General features: G+C 45.6%; 2 pseudogenes across 2 annotated transcripts; both read left to right on the top strand.

Annotated features, from left to right (window-relative positions):
• The first annotated feature begins 4673 nt into the window (after positions 1 to 4673).
• LOC308154501 (protein regulator of cytokinesis 1-like) lies at positions 4674 to 6025 on the top strand (annotated as a pseudogene). Its single transcript has 2 exons — positions 4674 to 5115; positions 5304 to 6025. The product of its transcript is annotated as a protein regulator of cytokinesis 1-like (transcript).
• A 954-nt stretch (positions 6026 to 6979) lies between these two features.
• LOC308154502 (protein regulator of cytokinesis 1-like) lies at positions 6980 to 9012 on the top strand (annotated as a pseudogene). The gene is made up of 3 exons: positions 6980 to 7417; positions 7794 to 8032; positions 8151 to 9012. The product of its transcript is annotated as a protein regulator of cytokinesis 1-like (transcript).
• The last annotated feature ends 7133 nt before the right edge of the window (positions 9013 to 16145 follow it).

A 16145-nucleotide genomic window follows, 5' to 3' on the forward strand; every position in this document is an offset into this window, starting at 1 on the left:
CACTTCCAGTTGCTACTTGTGTTGCTGTTGTGTTGTGTTGCTACTTGTGTGCTACTTATGTTGTTATGTTATGTTACTTGTAAAATATTTTTTAAAATAAACATTGTTATCTGTGTGTGTGTAAAATTCACTGTGAAAATACATAGGGGAGGAGTCGGGGCACCGGCCGAATGGCAGTCTATGGCAGTCCAAATACTTTTGGCTTACACGTGAGCTGTAGCAGCGCTCCAATTGGCTGTCTCCTATTTCTCGGTCGGGGCGCAAAAAATGCGCCCCCTGATCTGCAGCCTGCTCTAGGTTTGGGAGTTCGTTCTTTGCCAGAGAGAGACCGAGACGTTACGTTTGTTCATCATTCAACATCCATGTTCAGTTTTACACAAAGCCTCTCTTCCACAAACTCTCTACCCTGCAGGTCCACGGGGTCATTAGAGGTGCCCCCAACAGCCTCAGACCTGGCTGGCCATCACTGGTAGCCACGTTTGACCAAAGCACCTTCTCTGGGAATGGGGTCCTCGTTGGCAAAGACAAACTGGTCAGGCTGGTGCTCTTCCCTCCTGGTCTCCTCATAGGCTTCTGGAGAAGCGAGAGCCAGGCCATTGCCTTTGCCATGGTCAACCTCCACTTCCACAAACTGGTGGAGAGGAGTCTGCTGGGCTCTCCCATTTGGCCGTACCCGGTGCTAGAAGACAGGGCCTGTGTCAACCATGGCGACCCCAACTACGGTCTCCATGGTTACTCACTACACTTCGTCCTTCACAACACGGTCACCCAACTCGTCTCGGAATGTTTCCGTCATCTCCACTGTCGGAAAGGTCATGTCCAGGACGGCTTCGTTCCGCTGATTGCCATCCACGTGAAGAACCTGTCCCAGCACAGACCCTTCTCCGGCAAGATCAACCTGCCTTGGAAAACTGACCACACTGCAGGGGGTACTGTGGCGGACTGTTGCATGATGAGTCTGACTCTGCTGGACGAGTTCCAGACGCCGTTCTGGTGCGTCAGCAGCCCCGTCTCCATGGTGCAGATGGAGAACCTCTCCTACCACCACGAGGGAGACCAGTTCTACATCGACTACCTGGACGCGGAGGGCAGGGTGAAGATGCAGCTGGTCTGGCTGGAGGAGGACAGGCATTTCTTCCTCATCAAACTGGTAGTCTTCATCGCCGTGGCCAAAGTTAACAAACACTTTGGGAGAAAGTATTGTTGAGACCGCACACGCTTGTAGCTGTTCGTGTTTGTGTTTTGTTTCTGTTCAGTTTTTTTTTGCTTGGTTTAGCTCACATGTTCTGTTATGATTTTGTAATATTTGGTGTACAGTTTTGAGTATTACTTCTCAAGTGTTATTTCCTTTAATATGTTCACACCTCTAATGAGCAATTAAAAAGTCTTCACTTAGGGGCATCAAAAAAAAAAAATAAATGTAACGGATACTCCTCTCCAAATACTTTTGGCTTACACGTGAGCTGTAGCAGCGCTCCAATTGGCTGTCTCCTATTTCTCGGTCGGGGCGCAAAAAATGCGCCCCCTGATCTGCAGCCTGCTCTAACTTATAGAACACAAGAAGAAGCCATGACAAGACTTGTTGAAGAGAAAAGGAAGTTGTCCGAGAAATTTAGTGCATCAAGGAAGAAAAGACAGACAGAAACACAGAAAGAGAACATCTGTGACTACATAAAACAACCTGAGAAGTTAGTGGGCCAGAGGGTGCAACACAACTGCTGCGAAGAAAAGGATTCAGCAATATATATTATATGTAAACAGTGTAGTGATGGTCTTTCTGGCTTGAGTGGGTACTACCAGACGGACGAAGACTCTGACCAGTGGCGGCTGGCCAATAAAGGGTGCTAGGGCGCCGCCCCCACCTTCCAACGCAGCCCCACTTCCAGTTGCTACTTGTGTTGCTGTTGTGTTGTGTTGCTACTTGTGTGCTACTTATGTTGTTATGTTATGTTACTTGTAAAAGATTTAAAAAAAATAAACATTGTTATCTGTGTGTGTGTAAAATTCACTGTGAAAATACATAGGGGAGGAGTCGGGGAGCCGGCCGAATGGCAGTCTATGGCAGTCCAAATACTTTTGGCTTACACGTGAGCTGTAGCAGCGCTCCAATTGGCTGTCTCCTATTTCTCGGTCGGGGCGCAAAAAATGCGCCCCCTGATCTGCAGCCTGCTCTAACTTATAGGACACAAGAAGAAGCCATGACAAGACTTGTTGAAGAGAAAAGGAAGTTGTCCGAGAAATTGAGTGCATCAAGGAAGAAAAGACAGACAGAAACACAGAAAGAGAACATCTGTGACTACATAAAACAACCTGAGAAGTTAGTGGGCCAGAGGGTGCAACACAACTGCTGCGAAGAAAAGGATTCAGCAATATATATTATATATAAACAGTGTAGTGATGGTCTTTCTGGCTTGAGTCGGTACTACCAGACGGACGAAGACTCTGACCAGTGGCGGCTGGCCAATAAAGGGCGCTAGGGCGCCGCCCCCACCTTCCAACGCAGCCCCACTTCCAGTTGCTACTTGTGTTGCTGTTGTGTTGTGTTGCTACTTGTGTGCTACTTATGTTGTTATGTTATGTTACTTGTAAAAGATTCTGTCAGCATGCATACATTTTAAAACAATTAAATAAAAGTGTAAATAAATAAATAAAAGTGTTTTTTGAATGAACTCAACCCCAATGTGTTGAATTGATATAGATGTAGACTGACAATGTATCAAATATACACATTCTGCAGTTACAAATTATACATTTAACTACAACATTTACATCACAATGGTGCATTTCTTGGAATCTCTAACATTGAAATGTATGAAATATTCCCCTCTTTGTATAGTTTTGTAATTTATTTAAAGTGTAATTACTGTGGATATCTTTGTTTTAAATGAAGAAAAGTGGGCATTTTCACATGATGTGGAGCCCAACATCACGGCAGCTTGTCCAAGTATGTGATATTTCTCCCTGCTTTGTCCGGCAACACTTTCTTTATTTTCTTAATATTTTATGTAGTGACACCACTTTCGGTTTACCGCAAATCTACTTCCGGTTAATCTACTTCCGGTTTGGGAGTTCGTTCTTTGCCAGAGAGAGACCGAGACGTTACGTTTGTTCATCATTCAACATCCATGTTCAGTTTTACACAAAGCAATGTTGTAAGTACGAAATATCAAGTGTTGGATTGTTAGCTTTATATATATGGTAGAGGTGCTTCCTCAGCACTGAACAGCGGCAGGCCTTCGCTCCCTACTTTAGCGAGGAGTACACTGAGGAGCTGCTGGGTCTGCACGAGGGTGAGATCCTGAGGCTGAACCAGCACTTTGAAGAGCACAAGGAGCTGTTTGAGGGGGTCCACCACTGGGAGGACAGCTGGAGGCTCTTCCTGGATCTAGAGAGAAAAGCCACAGACCCCACCAGGTTGACCAACAGAGGAGGGGCCCTCCTCAAAGAGGAGAGACAGAGGTCAGAGTTGCACAAAAGCCTGCCCAAGCTTGAGAAGAAGCTGCGCAGGCGGAGGAGAATTCCTCCTGCGAAACTTCATCAACCTTTTGGAGGCACCGACACACCATGTCCCTCATTCGGGACAGATCCGTATCAGAGGATGAGAGGGTGGCAAGGGGCGTGCCACTACAGGGATCTTCTGATCGACAGGGCAGAGTGTGTCCACAGGGCACACAGAGAGACCTTGAGAACCAGAGAACAGAAGAGGAAGAGGAAGGTAGAGGAAAGTAGAGGAAGAGTTGGGGCCTGCACGGAGGAGACGAGGTGGGAGCTGGTCTGACCAGCGGTGGTCTGACCAGCGGTGGCTCGGTACCGAGGAGAGGAGGGAGGAGGATCTGATTGCGGATATGGGCTTCCTGTCTGTCACAGACTGGTGGTTCGGTACCGAGGAGAGGAAGGAGGAGGATCTGATTGCGGATATGGGCTTCCTGTCTGTCACAGACTAGTAACTCTCCACCTCTGACTGACAGCTCGATCCCTCCTCTACTTTGAATGAACTCAACCCCAATGTGTTGAATTGATATAGATTTATGAAGTAGTAGTAATAATATTAAGATAAGATTTCTGTCAGCATGCATACATTTTAAAACAATTATAAATAAAAGTGTTTTTTGAATGAACTCAACCCCAATGTGTTGAATTGATATAGATGTAGACTGACAATGTATCAAATATACACATTCTGCAGTTACAAATTATACATTTAACTACAACATTTACATCACAATGGTGCATTTCTTGGAATCTCTAACATTGAAATGTATGAAATATTCCCCTTTGTATAGTTTTGTAATTTATTTAAAGTGTAATTACTGTGGATATCTGTGTTTAAAATGAAGAAAAGTGGGCATTTTCACATGATGTGGAGCCCAACATCACGGCAGCTTGTCCAAGTATGTGATATTTCTCCCCCTGAGGTTCTCTGACTTTGTGAAGGCCAGGACTATGTATTTGTGTGTGATTATTTCAAATTTTTGTTTTTACCAGTTCAATACACCTGATTTGAAAAGCCACTCTACGCCTCTTTCTTTGATGAACTTTATTGACAAGGTTTAGCTAGATGTTACCAGAGAACATCATAGTAAAAAAACATATTAGATTTTGATAGATTTTCCTGCCTTACCAGGGACAAGAACACGACTGGAAAAGGAATAATAACATTATTGGAATTCACGATGAGGAAGAGTGAGGTGCTCGCAGCGGAGTCTGTGGCATGCTTGAATAAAGCCCTGTGCCACTTGAAGGGCATCTGGGATGAGATCGGCATCCCAGAAGACCAGAGACTGGAGAGAGGTCATGTGGTCAAGAACCATATCAAAAGTTTGCTGGACACGGTGATTGCTGAGGAGGAGTCCCGAAGGAAGAGACTCCTTATAAGCATGGAGAAATGCAGGAAAGATCTGGACACACTCTGTCTGGAACTGCACACACCCCATGTTGAGGAGGAGCGGGGGAACAGCATGCTCCAGCAGGAGAAGGACATCCGGACTCGGGTGGAGGTTCTGTTGAAGGAGAAGAACCAGGGGATGCAGCGGCTCAAAGCCCTGGTCGAGCAGGACCAGGACCTGTGTGACATCCTCTGCGCCCAGCCCTTCTCCATCGCCCCCAAGGACGTCCGTATGCGTATAATATATAGGGGAAGGGGTAGTATAATATATAGGGGTAGAGGGGTAGTATAATATATAGGGGTAGAGGGGTAGTATAATATATAGGGGTAGAGGGGTAGTATAATATATGGGGGTAGAGGGGTAGTATAATGTATTGGGGTAGTATAATATCCCTGACATGGAATCCATATAAAATACATCTGTGGGACCGGCTGCAGGTCCCGGAGGAGGAGAGAGGGGCCTTCTCTGATCACATGGTCCAGTCCAAGAAGAAGAACCTGGAGGCGTTACAAGAGGAGATCAGGCGTCTGGAGGAGCTCAAACTGCTGAACATCTGTCACGTCACCGAGGCCATCCGGTCAGAGGTAGCTGTGTTATGGTAGAGGTGCTTCCTCAGCACTGAACAGCGGCAGGCCTTCGCTCCCTACTTTAGCGAGGAGTACACTGAGGAGCTGCTGGGTCTGCACGAGGGTGAGATCCTGAGGCTGAACCAGCACTTTGAAGAGCACAAGGAGCTGTTTGAGGGGGTCCACCACTGGGAGGACAGCTGGAGGCTCTTCCTGGATCTAGAGAGAAAAGCCACAGACCCCACCAGGTTGACCAACAGAGGAGGGGCCCTCCTCAAAGAGGAGAGACAGAGGTCAGAGTTGCACAAAAGCCTGCCCAAGCTTGAGAAGAAGCTGCGCAGGCGGAGGAGAATTCCTCCTGCGAAACTTCATCAACCTTTTGGAGGCACCGGCACACCATGTCCCTCATTCGGGACAGATCCGTATCAGAGGATGAGAGGGTGGCAAGGGGCGTGCCACTACAGGGATCTTCTGATCGACAGGGCAGAGTGTGTCCACAGGGCACACAGAGAGACCTTGAGAACCAGAGAACAGAAGAGACCCTGGTGTCACAGAAGAGGAAGAGGAAGGTAGAGGAAGTTAGAGGAAGAGTTGGGGCCTGCACGGAGGAGACGAGGTGGGAGCTGGTCTGACCAGCGGTGGTCTGACCAGCGGTGGCTCGGTACCGAGGAGAGGAGGGAGGAGGATCTGATTGCGGATATGGGCTTCCTGTCTGTCACAGACTGGTGGTTCGGTACCGAGGAGAGGAAGGAGGAGGATCTGATTGCGGATATGGGCTTCCTGTCTGTCACAGACTAGTAACTCTCCACCTCTGACTGACAGCTCGATCCCTCCTCTACTTTGAATGAACTCAACCCCAATGTGTTGAATTGATATAGATTTATGAAGTAGTAGTAATAATATTAAGATAAGATTTCTGTCAGCATGCATACATTTTAAAACAATTATAAATAAAAGTGTTTTTTGAATGAACTCAACCCCAATGTGTTGAATTGATATAGATGTAGACTGACAATGTATCAAATATACACATTCTGCAGTTACAAATTATACATTTAACTACAACATTTACATCACAATGGTGCATTTCTTGGAATCTCTAACATTGAAATGTATGAAATATTCCCCTTTGTATAGTTTTGTAATTTATTTAAAGTGTAATTACTGTGGATATCTTTGTTTAAAATGAAGAAAAGTGGGCATTTTCACATGATGTGGAGCCCAACATCACGGCAGCTTGTCCAAGTATGTGATATTTCTCCCCCTGAGGTTCTCTGACTTTGTGAAGGCCAGGACTATGTATTTGTGTGTGATTATTTCAATTTTTTGTTTTTACCAGTTCAATACAACTGATTTGAAAAGCCACTCTACGCCTCTTTCTTTGATGAACTTTATTGACAAGGTTTAGCTAGATGTTACCAGAGAACATCATAGTAAAAAAACATATTAGATTTTGATAGATTTTCCTGCCTTACCAGGGACAAGAACACGACTGGAAAAGGAATAATAACATTATTGGAATTCACGATGAGGAAGAGTGAGGTGCTCGCAGCGGAGTCTGTGGCATGCTTGAATAAAGCCCTGTGCCACTTGAAGGGCATCTGGGATGAGATCGGCATCCCAGAAGACCAGAGACTGGAGAGAGGTCATGTGGTCAAGAACCATATCAAAAGTTTGCTGGACACGATGATTGCTGAGGAGGAGTCCCGAAGGAAGAGACTCCTGATAAGCATGGAGAAATGCAGGAAAGATCTGGACACACTCTGTCTGGAACTGCACACACCCCATGTTGAGGAGGAGCGGGGGAACAGCATGCTCCAGCAGGAGAAGGACATCCGGACTCGGGTGGAGGTTCTGTTGAAGGAGAAGAACCAGAGGATGCAGCGGCTCAAAGCCCTGGTCGAGCAGGACCAGGACCTGTGTGACATCCTCTGCTCCCAGCCCTTCTCCATCGCCCCCAAGGACGTCCGTATGCGTATAATATATAGGGGTAGAGGGGTAGTATAATATATAGGGGTAGAGGGGTAGTATAATATATAGGGGTAGAGGGGTAGTATAATATATGGGGGTAGAGGGGTAGTATAATATATAGGGGTAGAGGGGTAGTATAATATATGGGGGTAGAGGGGTAGTATAATATATAGGGGTAGAGGGGTAGTATAATATATGGGGGTAGAGGGGTAGTATAATATATAGGGGTAGAGGGGTAGTATAATGTATTGGGGTAGTATAATATCCCTGACATGGAATCCATATAAAATACATCCATGAATGTTGCTGATGTTTACCAACATGTTTATAACATCAACGCAGAATATTACAGTTTTAGTTCATGTTTTAGCCTACCAGGCCCAAAGAGGAGCCTACCAGGCCCAAAGAGGAGCCTACCAGGCCCAAAGAGGAGCCTACCAGGCCCAGCGAGGAGCCTACCAGGCCCAAAGAGGAGCCTACCAGGCCCAAAGAGGAGCCTACCAGGCCCAAAGAGGAGCCTACCAGGCCCAAAGAGGAGCCTACCAGGCCCAAAGAGGAGCCTACCAGGCCCAAAGAGGAGCCTACCAGGCCCAGCGAGGAGCCTACCAGGCCCAGGGAGCAGCCAGCCTGGAGGACCAACCCGGAGGTGTGTGTGTGTGTGTGCTGAGTAGAGATCAACGTGGGTCTTGTGTGTAAATTACCAGAGAGTCTATCTAAGTTCAAACAGCCTCACAGTCATCCATGAACCCCACCGTGAGAGGGTCCAGAAGCTGTGGGACCGGCTGCAGGTCCCGGAGGAGGAGAGAGGGGCCTTCTCTGATCACATGGTCCAGTCCAAGAAGAAGAAGAACCTGGAGGCGTTACAAGAGGAGATCAGGCGTCTGGAGGAGCTCAAACTGCTGAACATCCGTCACGTCACCGAGGCCATCCGGTCAGAGGTAGCTGTGTTATGGTAGAGGTGCTTCCTCAGCACTGAACAGCGGCAGGCCTTCGCTCCCTACTTTAGCGAGGAGTACACTGAGGAGCTGCTGGGTCTGCACGAGGGTGAGATCCTGAGGCTGAACCAGCACTTTGAAGAGCACAAGGAGCTGTTTGAGGGGGTCCACCACTGGGAGGACAGCTGGAGGCTCTTCCTGGATCTAGAGAGAAAAGCCACAGACCCCACCAGGTTGACCAACAGAGGAGGGGCCCTCCTCAAAGAGGAGAGACAGAGGTCAGAGTTGCACAAAAGCCTGCCCAAGCTTGAGAAGAAGCTGAAAGCCCAGATAGACGTGTGGGAGCAGGAGCAGGGGCGGGACTTCCTGGTCAACGGACAGCAGTTCCTGCAGTTTGTGGAGGAGCAGTGGGAGACGCACCGCGTAGAGAAGGAGCAGGAGAAACTGGAGAGACAATTGAAGAAAAGCAAGCAGACAGAAATGGATATGCTCTATGGAACGTCCGTCAGAACACCAACTCAAAGGAGGTTCCTTGGCACTGTGACCCCCAGTAAAACACGAAAGCTCAATGCCACCTCCAGCATCTCTAGCGCCAACTCTAACAGCACCGTCCGCTCAGCTTTTCAAATTCAAACTCAAACCCCAATGTGTTGAATTGATCTAGATTTTTTCAGGGACCAATCAACCCAGGGTTCAACAGAGGATTGAGGATGTTGAGGGAAGATCCCTGTTGCCATTGAGAAGTGGGACAGTTTAAGTGAAGAAAACAAAGCACAACTTGGGTCAATGTCAAATTTCTACTGCAAAATGCACCTTGTTGCAAACCTGGAGGAGGAAGCCAAGAAAGCCTTGAAGAGCTTTGAGGACGTCGTTGTGCAGGAGGGGAAGAACACCCACAGCTTCACCACCAATGAAGCAGGAGCAGTGCGTTTAGTCCCAACAGCATGCAAAGCATTCACCGTAAGAGGCTCTGATGAAGCGGGCATTCCACACCTTCTGGAGGCTCATCTAGCTCCACTTGGCAGGTGTGAGAGCACTTGGCATCATAGATAAGATGGTTACAGGACCATTCTGGCGGCTCATCTCTCAAAAAGGCAAGAACATCCTCAGCCTAAACCACCATCTGTTGGATATGAAGATCCAGTTTGAGAGATGGAGCCGAGATGCAAGTCCACTCCTGGAAGCAGAAGCCCTATTCAACGAGGAAGTTGTTGAGGTCCACAAAGATGATCTGTACGAGGAACTCTTCAGTGAAAGTGGCGATGAAGAGTTTCAGGTGATTTTTTATATTGTGCATCTGTCAAATTTAAATATATTGAATGACAACTGTACATAGACCCTACTGTGTGTATGAGTACAAACATACTACACGCGTGTGAGCATGCATGCACAGTACAGTCACACTCATGAAACACTGTACCCACACACAGTGAAAGATTATCCCATGAAACGCGTACATGGGCTGATTGGTAAAAAAGTATTGCCGTCCCGTAGGTTTTGACACTATCTGTTATGTGTAACTGCAAATGTTAGGATGTAGCATGGTCATTCTGATATATGTGTATTTATTCCCCTCAGACCATGACACAGGAGGCCCTGGAGCTGATGATGTCTGGGATGCTTATTCTGTTGGAAAGGCAGGCTGCAGATCAGCTTCCAGGAGGAAAGTACTGGGATCCCTCAGAGGAGGTGAGGGCGCATGCTGGAAATGTGCCAACAACAAATATTGTGTCAGAACGTGACTTTGCCATCCTCGACATGCTGGTGCGACAGAAGCCTTCTGCTAGGACAATGTCGCAAAAAAGAAAAAAGCAGCAACAGAAGAGAGAGAAAGAAAACAAAGAACTAAACAACAAGGTCATGCTGACAAATAAAATAGCAAAATTGGGTGGTGTATGGTGTTCAGCAGCAGAAATAGATCACCAACTTTCAGCTCTGGCTACTGAAAGAGAAAAGATTCTAGCCTTGGTGACCCAGCTGCAGTTCCACAGGTCTGTCCTTAAGGCAAAAGGAGCAAAAGAACTGTTCCAGCAGTCGGTCACAAGAGATGGGAAATCTCACACTTTCAGCTTCAAGGAGCTTCGCCTGAATGTGCTTGAAGTTCTAAAAGAGAACCAGGTTGTTGAGGAGACAGAAGAGAATCAACAGGAGCCTGCAATAACATACCGCAGCGAGGAGGAAGTAAGGAAGAGGCTAGAAGAGGAGAAACAGAAATTGGCAAAGAAACTTGCTGCAGCCAGAGAGAAGAGACAGAGGATCCAGCAAAAGAACACCCTGACTGAGTTTCTGGAGAATCCAGAGAGGTTAGTGGGGAAAAGAGTCAGCCACAATTGCTGTGAAGAAGGTGACCAAACTCCAGTGTGGTACCTGGGTACAGTACTACAAATGACTCAGTCCAAGCCTAGTGCCCTGAACACAGTGTACACAATTAAATACGATGTCGGTGACACTTGGGAGTTGACCCTCTTAAAAGACTTTCAAATTGGAGACCTCAAATTAGTGGACAATTAGTATGCTATTACCATAATTAGTAATCCTCCTGCTTCCTTTGTTTAATTATTATTTTTATGATCTAACCTCAAAAAAATGTCTGTTTGCGTTCTGAGTGAGTGAGTGAGTGAGTGTGTGTGTGTGTGTGTGTGTGTGTGAGAGAGAGAGAGAGAGAGAGAGAGAGAGAGAGAGAGAGAGAGAGAGAGAGAGAGAGAGAGTGAGTAAGAGTGATTTGGTGCTAATTGTTAAATAAAACGAGTCTTGCTCGGTAAACTCATTTTCAAAATTTTCGGCAGACCAATCTTCGGCGAGATCAGCTATCTGAGATCGTGGTTGAAGCGAGTCTTCTTCTTCGCTATCGGAATCCGAGGAGGACAGAGGATCTGTCTCCGAAGAGCCTCCGTTCATGTAGTCAGCAATGAACGAGGTCATCAATTCTCCATTGTCGATCCTTGTACCGGCAGCAGAAATTCTGTTGATCTCATCGGCGAACATTTGCGATTCCATCTGTCAGTCACACACAGTAAGCAGAATACAGTAAACAGACCAAAATGTGGCTTTTTATCCCTCCCCCTCGCCCAGCTATTGGCTACGTCGATTGAGCTCACAGCCATTCACACCGAATGAAATCACACATTGTTCTTAGCTGCACTCAGGTTCCCGCCCCCAAGCTTCGAAAACTCATCTCATAAAACAAGCTTATTTTGAAGACTTATTACACGTATTTAATTAAATGAAAACTGCTCGAAAAAATAACGAGTGGGTACTTCACAACTTCAAGTTGCGTCTTATTACAAAAAAACTAAATCAGATTTTTTGCTCTGAAAAACTTTTAACGCAGATTTGAAGCCTTTGCACTTTGCGCCCGTTTTGCAAATCCATGACGTCACGTCACATATGTTGTGTCTGTGTGTATGCATTTATCATTACAGTCCATAAAGCATCTAGTGGGACTTCGGTGTAGTTCCTTCCCATCCCATACTACTATGCTGATAAAAATATAATTGCTTATACAAGGACAATTTCAGGTCAGAGGTGTGGACACTTCTATAGTGTAGGTTTTCCATAGACTCTCAGTGTACTGTACTTGTACTGTAAGAAGTAGGCTAGTGAAATAATTTAAATCCACAGTATTATTCTACAGCAAATCTACCAGTCAATGAATTTATCATTATTTTTTGATTCCGCACAACATTACCGTTCATTACAAAAGCATTTACCTTTTCTATAATCTATTATATCTCTAACAAAGCTAGCTAGCTAACAAGCTAACACTTGTTTGGCTAGCTGGTACACACAAACACACACTAAAATGGTGCATGAAACATACAGTACAGTATGTTGCAGCAGGGCCGGTTCTAGCAATGGGCTGTCTGCTGCGTCTCCTGACATGAGTCGTGCCCACCCTATCAAAAATTATGAGAAAAAAATCTTAATGAGAATTATTATTATCTTTATTTTTTTTACAAATACTTTCTCCCAATATTAATTTTTTCAGGGGGGGTCGAGAACCAATGCCCAACATTGGGGGACCCTATTTATAGTCTTCACCAATTAGAAAAATATCACAGAAAATACCGGTACCGTTTCTAACTTCTGATTGGGTGGGCAGACTAGCCCGCCTCCTCCAACATCTCCCACTGCCCACCCCCTCTTCTTTCTGTCATAAACACAGCGCTCTGAAGCAGACAACCCATAGACTGGTTGGCGACTTTGTCGCTATATCTGGCGACTTTCCAGACCCCCATGGCGACTTAATTAGTCAAAAGCGACCAGCGACAAATCTAGCTACTTTTTCTGGTCATTTGGGGAATTACTGTAAAGCAGACAACCCGTAGACTGGTTGGCGACTTTGTCGCTATATCTGGCGACTTTCCAGACCCCCATGGCGACTTAATTAGTCAAAAGCGACCAGCGACAAATCTAGCTACTTTTTCTGGTCATTTGGGGAATTACTGTAAAGCAGACAACCCGTAGACTGGTTGGCGACTTTGTCGCTATATCTGGCGACTTTCCAGACCCCCATGGCGACTTAATTAGTCAAAAGCGACCAGCGACAAATCTAGCTACTTTTTCTGGTCATTTGGGGAATTACTGTATTTTTTATTTTTGTAGGGTAACCTCTCTGTACCCTACAGAGAGGTTACCCTACAGAGAGGTTAGCCTACAGAGAGGTTAGCGTACAGAGAGGTGAGCCTACAGCAGGGTTAGCCTACAGAGAGGTTATCCTACAGAGAGGTTAGTCTTCAGAGAGGTTAGCCTACAGCAGGGTTAGCCTACAGAGAGGTTAGCCTACAGAGAGGTTAGCCTACTGTATTTTTTTTTTTTTTGAGGAGAAGGAGAGTCAGACACTTTTGCTCAGCCACCATAGTGGCTATCCATAGGAAAACAACTGATTTTCACAGTGCCTTCTTAAGTTATATTCTTTCATAACAGACACGCTGTCTCCACACACAAGACACACAGGCTTTCCTTTGACTTATTTTCTTACTTTTTGCCTCCCACCTGTCTTGAAACCCCCTGTCTGTTTTCAGCGTCTACTTTTCACTGTGCTGCTGCTCTGCTCATGACGAGTACTGAAGTGAAGAGAAGACGCGGGGTCGCGCTCGCTCGCGGGCACTCGGTACGCGCCAATGCACTCGCAGTGCATCTTGGGACTTGTAGTATTGTGGTGCTAATGGCGCAGAATACTCCGGGCCGGTTTTAATAGTAATTAAATATCATCCCGCGGGCAAGAGAGAACTCATTCACGGGCCTGATCTGGCTTTGACACATGTGCTGTAAAGCATCTAACATGTCCTGTGTTCCACAATTCATGTTAAAACCGAGCTCAAGAGAGACGAGTAGGCCTACAGTCTCCCCAGAGAGAGCCTTGGTACAGCGAGGTTAGCCTACAGAGAGGTTAGCCTACAGAGAGATTAGCCTACAGCAGGGTTAGCCTACAGAGAGGTTAGCCTACAGAGAGGTTACCCTACAGAGAGGTTAGCCTACAGAGAGGTTCGTCTACAGAGAGGTTAGCCTACAGAGAGGTTAGTCTACAGAGAGGTTAGCCTACAGAGAGGTTAGCCTACAGCGAGGTTAGCCTACAGAGAGGTTAGCCTACAGCGAGGTTAGCCTACAGAGAGGTTAGTCTACAGAGAGGTTAGCCTACAGAGAGGTTAGCCTACAGAGAGGTTAGTCTACAGAGAGGTTAGCCTACAGAGAGGTTAGCCTACAGCGAGGTTAGCCTACAGAGAGGTTAGCCTACAGAGAGGTTAGCCTACAGCGAGGTTAGCCTACAGAGAGGTTAGTCTACAGAGAGGTTAGCCTACAGAGAGGTTAGCCTACAGAGAGGTTAGTCTACAGAGAGGTTACCCTACAGAAAGGTTAGCCTACAGAGAGGTTAGCCTACAGAGAGGTTAGCCTACAGCGAGGTTAGCCTACAGAGAGGTTAGTCTACAGAGAGGTTAGCCTACAGAGAGGTTACCCTAGAGAGGTTAGCCTACAGCGAGGTTAGCGTACAGCGAGGATTGCTGTCTCCTCCTCTCTCCCTCAACAAACGCAGCAGACAGACCCCAATGTGACGCTCTGAGCCTGCTCAGCCTTTTAAAATTAATTTAGCCTTTCAGAATTGCATATTATGCAAATTAGTTGATTATGTCATCTAGCTACTTCTAGCTACTTTTGGGAGAGCCACTTCCATGGAGTACTTCCATTACATTGGAGTTGGCAACACTGCTGGTGACTTTCCAAACCCCCGTTGCGACTTAACTAGTCAAAAGCGACCAGCGACAAATCTAGCTACTTTTTCTGGTCATTTGGGGAATTACTGTAAAGTATCTAACATAATGTCGCGTAGAAAAGACGCCACCTTTCATAAGATAGTACCCGGTAACAGTAACAGATACCAGTGTCTACCACAGGCATATGTGGAGGTATAACTCAAGAAAGTTATCTTTTTTTGCCGGTGGCATCCTGAAAGGAAAAACTTACTGATACATACATACATACATACATACATACATACATACATACCCAAGAAGGTGTCGTTGTAAGGCGATCAACTTCTCCAGAATTGAGTTAATTGAGTCGTCAAGCGAGTTCGTTTAATCTCAACGAGACGTCCTTGATATAACTTCTTAAGATAAAATGATCCAATCAAATATTAGGCACCACTACTGAACTGTTCTTTATTTTTTTAATTTATTTTTTTAAATGCAGTTCTGCATTTTTTTTATTACAACGTTTGAAAATATATACAGAAAAAACATTTTGGCGTGTAATCTGTTACATATAGCAAACAAGCACAGCTAAAGGAACAGTAAACAGAACAGAACAGTAACAGAAACTACTAAAACTAGCAGTGCAATTAATAAACGATACTGCGGGAAGCAGCATTAAATTAACAAACATTCCACATCTCAAGGCATCGAAGTAATGATGGGAAAATATATGAATACAATATACAAAAATAGTTACTAGTAAAATAAAAAAGATGACTGTACATTTAAGCTACACATCCACAGGTTCAAGTAGATGATTTGAACATTAGAACATAGTAGAACATTACTATCCTCAATTACTCTCAAAATGATTCGAGAGGCTAACATAATGCATGCATCGTTTAATGCATTTCATAGAGTACTTAGGTATCTCAACAACTTAACAATAAATACCACTGGATAACTAAAAGTAATTCAAGTAACATGGAACATCAAATAATTTCACATTTAGTTTTTACCTTGTATGCTGTCTCATAAGCAGATATAACTGTATTGACCGAGAGAGGTACGCTAACATTTGGCATAGTATCTTTAAAGCACTGAGGTGTCACAAACCTGTAAACCACATTGATGTTGTATCATAACCTTTAGAGTGACCATGTTACCAGTCTTTGTACTGAAGACCCAGGCAGCCATTTTGTAGGGTCTATTTCTTTAGTCAGTAAACAGTAAAGCACCAAGTCGCTCCCTTTAGTCTCTTCCCCGGTCAAACAGGAAGGTTGTGTTCTCTGACTACCCTGACGTTACACCTGATTGGCTTAATGAACAGGAAGTGGTTTTTAAAACCTCTCTTAAGATGCATCAGTGAGCTACTAAGAGTGCACGTGAGAGAGTGGGGCTGTGTTCGTAAATTCGCTCTGGAAATCTGATCAGCACTGACTGTGAGAAGAATGCGTCTTGTCCAATCAAATCACTCGGTCCCTTTATGACATTGGACCCAGGGTGCACTCCGGTTGCTCTGAGCAAATTTACGAACACAGCCGTAGTGAGAAGCTTAGTGTCATCTTCCACAGTAGCCACTGGAACGTGTTAGGG

This window comes from Nansenia antarctica, assembly GCF_963989245.1.
Source record: "Nansenia antarctica genome assembly, chromosome: 3".
Taxonomy (NCBI): domain Eukaryota; kingdom Metazoa; phylum Chordata; class Actinopteri; order Argentiniformes; family Microstomatidae; genus Nansenia; species Nansenia antarctica.